Here is an 8,248-nt window from a genome sequence, read left to right on the forward strand (position 1 = left end):
AGGACTGATGCTGAAGCTGAAACTCCAATACTTTGGCCACCTGATACAAAGAGCCAACTCATTAGAAAAGACCCTGATGCTGGGAAAGATTGAAGGCAGGAGGAGAAAAGGATACAGAGGACGAGATGGTTGGATGGTATCACTGACTCAATGGACATGAGTTTGAGCAAGCTCCGGGAGTTGGTGATGGACAAGGAGGCCTGGTGGGTTGCAGTCCATGGGGTCACAAAGAGTTGGACGACTGAGTGACTGAACAACAATGGTTTACAAGCAAGTCTTTATTACTCCACTTGGACTTGATGTTTTAGTATGCTGAGATAAAGATCTAATTTTACATTTTTATATATTTGAATAGCTAATTTATCAGTACTAGTTGTTTAATATTTCTCCCAATGGTCTGCAATGAAAATTCAGTCATATATCATTTTAACCTATGTGTGAGTTGGTTCATGGAATAGCCACTGTGTTCCACTAGTATATTTGCTTATCTTATCACTTCTTGGCCTTTTGGTTAAGATCAGGTGTAGTATATTTCCTTATCCTGGGGCCAATCCTAAACTTATCTTTTATAGTGTAGATTAAAATTTGATCTTGATATCAGGTAAGTCTCCCTACCTTGTTCTTCTTTAGGAGTGCATTGACTATTTTAAGATATTTGCTCTTTTCATATAAAATTTAGAATCAATTTAACTTCTCCTGGGAAAAAAATCGGAAATTTTATTGAAATCACCTTGAATCCATACACATTTGGTCAAAACTGCATTAAATTCTTTGCAAATCTCTTTAATGTCTGGTTTAATAACAGATAGTTAGTTTGTCATAACTGCTTTTGTATTCAGTCTGTTGCATTATATTGTTTTGGCTGAAGTATATATAAAAGAAATCTGACCTCACACAGATACATAGTTGGAAAACTGATGTATATTCTAATAGACTTTTTATGTAAATGTGGATATTCTTTTATATTTCACCAAACTCAAGTTGTAGTTTCTAAAAATTTAAAATGTGTATTCTGAAACCATATTAATGAATCTTTCATATTCAATTATATCCATTGATCTCGCCAACAGTGCACAAGGTTTTCCTTTTCTCCACTGCCTCACTTACACTTGTTACATGTTGTCTTTTTGATGATAACTGTTTGACAGGTGTGAAGTGATATCTCATTGTGGTTTTGATTTGCATTTCCCTGATGATTAGTGATGTTGAACATCTTTTCATGTGCCTGTTGGCCATCTGTATGTCTTCTTTGAAAAAATGTCTATTCAGGTCCTCTGCCCATTTTTTATCAGATTGTTTGTTTTGTTGACATTGATTTGTATGTGTTCTTTATATATTTTGACAATTAACAACTTATCAGACACATCAGTTGCAAATATCTTCTCCCATTCAGTAGGCTACTTTTTGTCTTGTTAAAATCTCAATTAATAAAGGTGGAAGATTACAATACCTAGAGGTGTATATGAATAACATGTTTCATATGTTTCTTTTTCTAATTTTCACACTTTCTTTGCTGGAGTTTTACTAGATACAGTTTAAGATTGTGGCTCTGTAATATCTTCAGTATTCTGTTTAGTTGATTAAGGTAAGAATGATATAATTTAGCTTATAGGCAAGTAGGTAATGTTATTAAAGCTAATTTTACAGACCAGTATTTTTACCCAGATAAAAGTTCACCTTTTAGGGTAAGGGAGAGATAAATTAGGAGGTTGGGATTAACAGATACAAACTGCTCAATACAAAGTAGATAGCAATGACCTACTGTATGGCACAGGGAACTATAATTAATATCCTATAATAAACCATAATGGCTAAGAACATGAAAAAAAAATATATATATATGACTGATTCACTGTGTTGTACACCAGAAACTAAGACAACATTGTAAATCAACTGTACTTCAATAATAATAAAAAGTTCTCATTTTAGACAGAATTTTGCTCACAATGCTGCTCATGCTATGGGATAAGTACTATAACTGCCTCCATTTTATAGATTAGAAGATTAAGGCACAGATATCTTAAATAACTTACTTAAGGTAACATAACTAGTAAGTAGCAGAGCCAAAAGTTGAAGTCAGACAGTCTTGGCTTTGGCATCCACGATTTAACCAGGATGCCTTCTTCACAGCGGGCTTCCCAGGTAGAGCTAGTGGTAAAGAACCTGCCTGCAATGCAGGAGACATGGCTAATTCATTTCAATGTATGACAAAAACCACTGCAATGTTGTAAAGTAATTAGCCTCCAACTAATAAAAATAAATGGAAAAAAAAAAAAGAAACATGGGTTCAGTCCCTGGGTCTGGAAGATCCCCTGGAGGAGGGCATGGCAATCCACTCCAGTATTCTTGCCTGGAGAACCCCATGGACAGAGGAGCCTGGTGGGTTACAGTCCATGGGGTCACAAAGAGTTGGACACAAGTAAAGCAACTGAACATGTTCTTCACAGCTACTTCATCTAGTTCCACAACCTAAGCTGCAGCAAAAATTATATTGGCCTAGAGGAGTTTCAAAGTGCCATTTGCCATACAAAACACTCATTCGTGTTCTTTGAATAAGTTCTGAGGATCTAATATGCAGCATGGTGACTATAGTTCACAATACTGTATTGTGTACATGAGAGTAGCTCCTACCCACTCTCACCAAAAACAAAATTAAAACCCATCACTAAGTACACGAGGTGATGGAGGTGTTAACTAACCGTACTGTGGTATCATTTTGCAATATTCACATGTATCAGATCATCACGTTGTACATCTTACACTTTCACATTATATGCCAATGGTATTTCAATAAAGCTGGGAAGAAAGTAGGATGGAGTAACTTATGGAGAGTAATGATTCGAATTTGAGTTGTTTTCTCAAAGTTCCTCAGAGCTGTGGCAAAATGTTAATAGAGAAATGGCATAAGGAGAGCTGGCCTTCTATTCCTGGGGCTGACAGTATTTACATGCAAGGCTTTTTGGAGATTTCCCAGGTCCACTTGGTTTTCCAACTAGTTGTTTTCATCGCTGATGATTCCATGCAGGCTCTGCAAGAACCAGGACTGTGCCCATTTCCTGGCTGCAGCCCCTTCAACCTGCCACCCACATCCAGGGCCTAACCCCATGGGACTACCTGTAGGTGTTTACTGCCTGGAATGAGGAGTGACTTTTCCTGTGATAGTTCTCTGGTGCTTCTGGCATAGGACAACACCTTTACATAGACCCATAAATTCAGGAAGAAGGCAGCGTCTTAGAGTTCTGAGTTACTTCCTAACTAGGGAAACTGAAGGAAGGATCACAAAATTGCCTACAAAGCAGAGCCTCATGAGTTGCAATTATAATAAAGAGCAATGACTCAGCAGACCACAACCCACACACACAGGCGTAGAGGCCCCTGGCAGGGCTCCTCAGAGGGCGGGCCTGGCTCTGGGACCCACAGGGAAGATCCAAATTGGCCTTAGGATATTTTCTGGTAGATTTTGGCTTGAACCTACTCCATGTGACACCTTTGTTCTGTTTTATATGCAACATAAGGTATAGAAGATGAAGCAGACAAGCCCTAATCTTTCAAGTGTGCCTGTTTCCATATGCCATGACAACCAGCCCAGGAAAACATTTACCCTTTTTCACCCTGTTTCCCAAAGTGTGTGGGTGATTTACCTCTGACAACATTCCTATTGGAGCTTATCCTTTTTCTGGCCAACATGTTTGAAAGCTGCACTGAGTCACTGCCCTGGATCTGGTCCCCTGCAAACACTCTCTGAGATGAATCAAATATCGGTGGACTCTAAGCCATGGATTTTTGCTCCACTGTGCCAGCGTGGTACTTCGGTACTTCACAGATAATAAGGTCAAATCCATTTATCAGCTGATTCTAATGATTTTGGTAGATGCTCATCCTACTAAGCATGAGAAAACTATGTGAGCTATTGTACTCAGGGGAGAAACTAGTGTTCCAAAGAAGTGAGCTTCATACTTCTGGAAACTAGAGATTTTCAGACAAATTTTGCTCCTTTGGGGTTTGCTATTGGAGATGTATTGACAAGAATTGTTTCAATTACACGATACAGGCACTGCACCATGAGACCTGCTTTGTGATAAGTTTTCAAGAATCAGAGGGCTAAGGTTGTAATATGGTGGTAGCTTACTCTCGTTGCCAGAATATTCTTCTGGCAGGGGATTCAGAGCCTCCCTGGGAGTAGATTGGGAATTGGGCTTCAGTGTCAGTGGTTTTCATTTGTGGGAGGGGTTCAAAAGGAAGAAGCTACCAGTTACTGAGCTCCTAGTACATGCCAGGCGCGATGCTAGGCCCCTTATGTGTATAATATTATTCAATTTAGACCTTACATTGACACCGCAAGGTAGATATTGTTTTCCTTATTTAATTACTGCTTTTAAAACAAATGATAATCCATCACAACAGGCTAAATTTATTCTATATATAAATATAGATATAAATAAATATAAAATTATTCTATATTTTTGCTTCCAGTTAATTTTTAAAATATTTATGTATTTATCTGGCTGTGCCAGGTCTTAGTTGTGGCACACAGCATCTTCGATCTTCATTTGGGCAAGCAGGACTTTTACTCACAGCATGTGGGATCTAGTTCCCTGGCCAGGGATCAAACCTGGGCCCCCTGCTTTGGGAGTGCAGAGTCTTAGCCGCTGGACCACTAGGTAAGTCCCTAGTTGATTTTTAAATTGAAGTTTAGTTGATTTACAGTGTTGGGCTAGTTTCTCGTGTACAGCTGATTCAGTTTTACAATATGTGTGTGTGTGTGTGTGTGTGTGTATTTATATCTCTTTTCATATTCTTTTACATTATGGTTTATGATAAGATATTGAATATGCTGTCTCCGTGCTATACAGTAGGATTTGTTGTTTATCTATTTTATATATAGTAGTTTGTATCTGCTAATCCCAAACTCCTAATTTATCCCTCCCTACCCTCTTTCCTGGAGTAATGGACAAATTTGACCTTGGAGTACAGAATGAAGCAGGGCAAAGGCTAAAAGAGTTTTGCTAAGAGAACGCACTGGTCATAGCAAACACCCTTTTCAACAACACAAGAGAAGACTCCACACACGGACATCACCAGATGGTCAATACCAAAATCAGACTGATTATATTCTTTGCAGCTAAAGATGGAGAAGCTCTGTACAGTCAGCAAAAACAAGACTGGAAGCTGACTGTGGCTCAGATCATGAACTCCTTATTGCCAAATTCAGACTTAAATTGAAGAAAGTGGGGGAAACCACTAGACCATTCAGGTACGACCTAAATCAAATCTCCTTATGACTATACAGTGGAAGTGAGAAATAGATTCAAGGGATTAGATCTGATAGACAGAGTGCCTGAAGAACTATGGATGGAGGTTTGTGACATTGTACAGGAGGCAGTGATCAAGACCATCCCCAAGAAAAAGAAATGCAAAAAGGCAAAATGGTTGTCTGAGGAGGCCTTACAAATAGCTATGAAAAGAAGAGAAGTGAAAGGCAAAGGAGAAAAGGAAAGATATACCCATTTGAATGCAGAGTTCCAAAGAATAGCAAGGAGAGATAAGATCAATGTATGGCAAAAACCACTACAATATTGTAAAGTAATTAGCCTCCAACTAATATAAATAAATGAAAAAAAAAAGAAAAAAAAAAGAAAGCCTTCCTCAGTGCAAAGAAATAGAGGAAAACAATAGAATGGGAAAGACTAGAGATCTCTTCAAGAAAATTAGAGATACCAAGGGAATATTTCATGCAAAGATGGGCACAATAAAGGACAGAAATGGTATGGACCTAACAGAAGCAGAAGATATTAAGAAGAGGTGGCAAGAATACACAGAAGAACTATACAAAAAAGATCTTCATGACCCAGATAATCATGATGGTGTGATCACTCACCTAGAGCCAGACATCCTGGAATGTGAAGTCAAGTGGGCTTTAGGAAGCATCACGTTATGAACAAAGCTAGTAGAGGTGATGGAATTCCAGTTAAGCTATTTCAAATCATAGAAGACAATGCTGTGAAAGTGCTGCACTCAATATGCTGGCAAATTTGAAAACTCAGCAGTGGCCACAGGACTGGAAAAGGTCAGTTTTCATTTCAATACCAAAGAAAGGCAGTGCCAAGGAATGCTCAAACTACTGCACAACTGCACTCATCTCACATGCTAGTAAAGCAATGCTCAAAATTCTTCAAGCCAGACTTCAACAGTATGTGAACCGTGAACTTCCAGATGTTCAAGCTGGATTTAGAAAAGGCAGAAGAACCAGAGATCAAATTGCCAACATCTGTTGGATCATCGAAAAAGCAAGAGAGTTCCAGAAAAATATCTACTTCTGCTTTATTGACTATGCCAAAGCCTTTGACTGTGTGGATCACAACAAACTGGAAAATTCTTCAAGAGATGGGAATACCAGACCACCTGACCTGCCTCCTGAGAAATCTGTATGCAGAGTCAAGAAGCAACAGTTAGAACTGGACATGGAACAACAGACTGGTTCCAAATTGGGAAAGGAGTATATCAAGGCTGTATATTGTCACCCTGCTTATTTAACTTATATGCAGAGTACATCATGAGAAATGCCAGGCTGGATGAAACACAAGCTGGAATCAAGATTGCCAGGAGAAATGTCAATAACCTCAGATATGCAGATGACACCACCCTTATGGCAGAAAGTGAAGAACTAAAGAGCCTCTTGATGAAAGTGAAAGAGGAGAGTGAAAAAGTTGGCTTAAAGCTCAACATTCAGAAAACTAAGATCATGGCATCTGGTCCCATCACCTCATGGGAAATAGATAGGGAGACAGTGGAAACAGTGTCAGATTTTATTTTGGGGGGCTCCAAAATCACTGCAGATGGTGACTGCAGCCATGAAATTAAAAGATGCTTACTCCTTGGAAGGAAAGTTATGACCAACCTAGACAGCTTATTAAAAAGCAGAGACATTACTTTGCCAGCAAAGGTCTGTCTAGTCAAAACTGTGGTTTTTCCAGTAGTCATGTATGGATGTGAGAATTGGACTATAAAGAAAGCTGAGCACCGAAGAATTGATGCTTTTGAACTGTGGTGTTGGAGAAGACTCATGAGAGTCCCTTGGACTGCAAGAAGATCCAACCAGTCCATCCTAAAGGAAATCAGTCCTGCATATTCATTGGAAGGACTGATGTTGAAGTTGAAACTCCAATACTTGGCCACCTGATGTGAAGAACTGACTCATTTGAAAAGACCCTGATGCTGGGAAAGGTTGAAGGTGGGAGGAGAAGGGGACAAAAGAGGATGAGATGGTTGGATGGCATCACCGACTCAATGGACATGAGTTTGAGTAAGCTCCAGGAGTTGGTGATGGACAGGGAAGCCTGGCGTGCTGCAGTCCATGGGGTTGCAAAGAGTCGGACATAACTGAGCGACTGAACTGAACTGAACCGAACTGAACCCTCTTTCCCCTTTGATTACCTTAAGTTTGTTATCTATGTCTGTGAACTTATTTTTGTTTTGTAAATAAGTTAATTTGTATCATATTTTGCATCCCATATGCAAATAATATAAGATATTTGTCTTTCTCTTCCTGGGTATACACCTATTAGAATGGCCAAAATGTAAAACATTGATAACACCAAATGCTAGTGAGGATGTGGAGCAATAGGAACTCTCATTCATTGCTGGTGGGAATGCAAAATGCAACTTTGGACGACAATTTGGTACTTTCCTACAAAACTAAATATAATCTTATTTAGCAACCCAGCAGTTTGCTTCTTGGATATTTGGAAGCTTCTGTTCACATGAAAACCTGCACAGGTATGTTTATAACAGCTTTATTCATAATTGCTAAAACTTGGAAGCAACCAGATGTCCTTCAGGAAGTGGATGGATAAACTGGTCCATCCAGGTGATGCAATGTTATTTAGTGCTAAAAAGGAATGAGCTATCAGGACATGAAAAGGCATGGATGAAAACTAAGTGATACAAGATAATTTGAAGAGGCTATATACTGTGTTATTTCGACTATATGACATTATGGAAAAGACAAAACTATGGAGACATTATAAGATCAGTGGTGTCAAGAGTTAGGAGGGAGGGATGAGTAGGAAGATCACAGAAGATTTGCAGCGTAGTGAAACTCTTCTGTATGATACCTATGATAGTGGATATGTGTCATTTTACATTTGTCAAAATACATAGAATATACACCACCAAGAGTGAACCCTAATGCAAACTATGGACTTTGAGTGATAGTGATGTGTCCGCATATGTTCACTGATTGTGGTTT

At 38.9% G+C, this 8,248-nt stretch overlaps 1 pseudogene; it reads left to right on the forward strand.

Annotated features, from left to right (window-relative positions):
• Nucleotides 1-491: 491 nt before the first annotated feature.
• LOC139033462 (U2 spliceosomal RNA) lies at nt 492-647 on the forward strand (annotated as a pseudogene).
• The last annotated feature ends 7,601 nt before the right edge of the window (nt 648-8,248 follow it).

This window comes from Odocoileus virginianus, unplaced genomic scaffold, assembly GCF_023699985.2.
Source record: "Odocoileus virginianus isolate 20LAN1187 ecotype Illinois unplaced genomic scaffold, Ovbor_1.2 Unplaced_Scaffold_7, whole genome shotgun sequence".
NCBI lineage: Eukaryota > Metazoa > Chordata > Mammalia > Artiodactyla > Cervidae > Odocoileus > Odocoileus virginianus.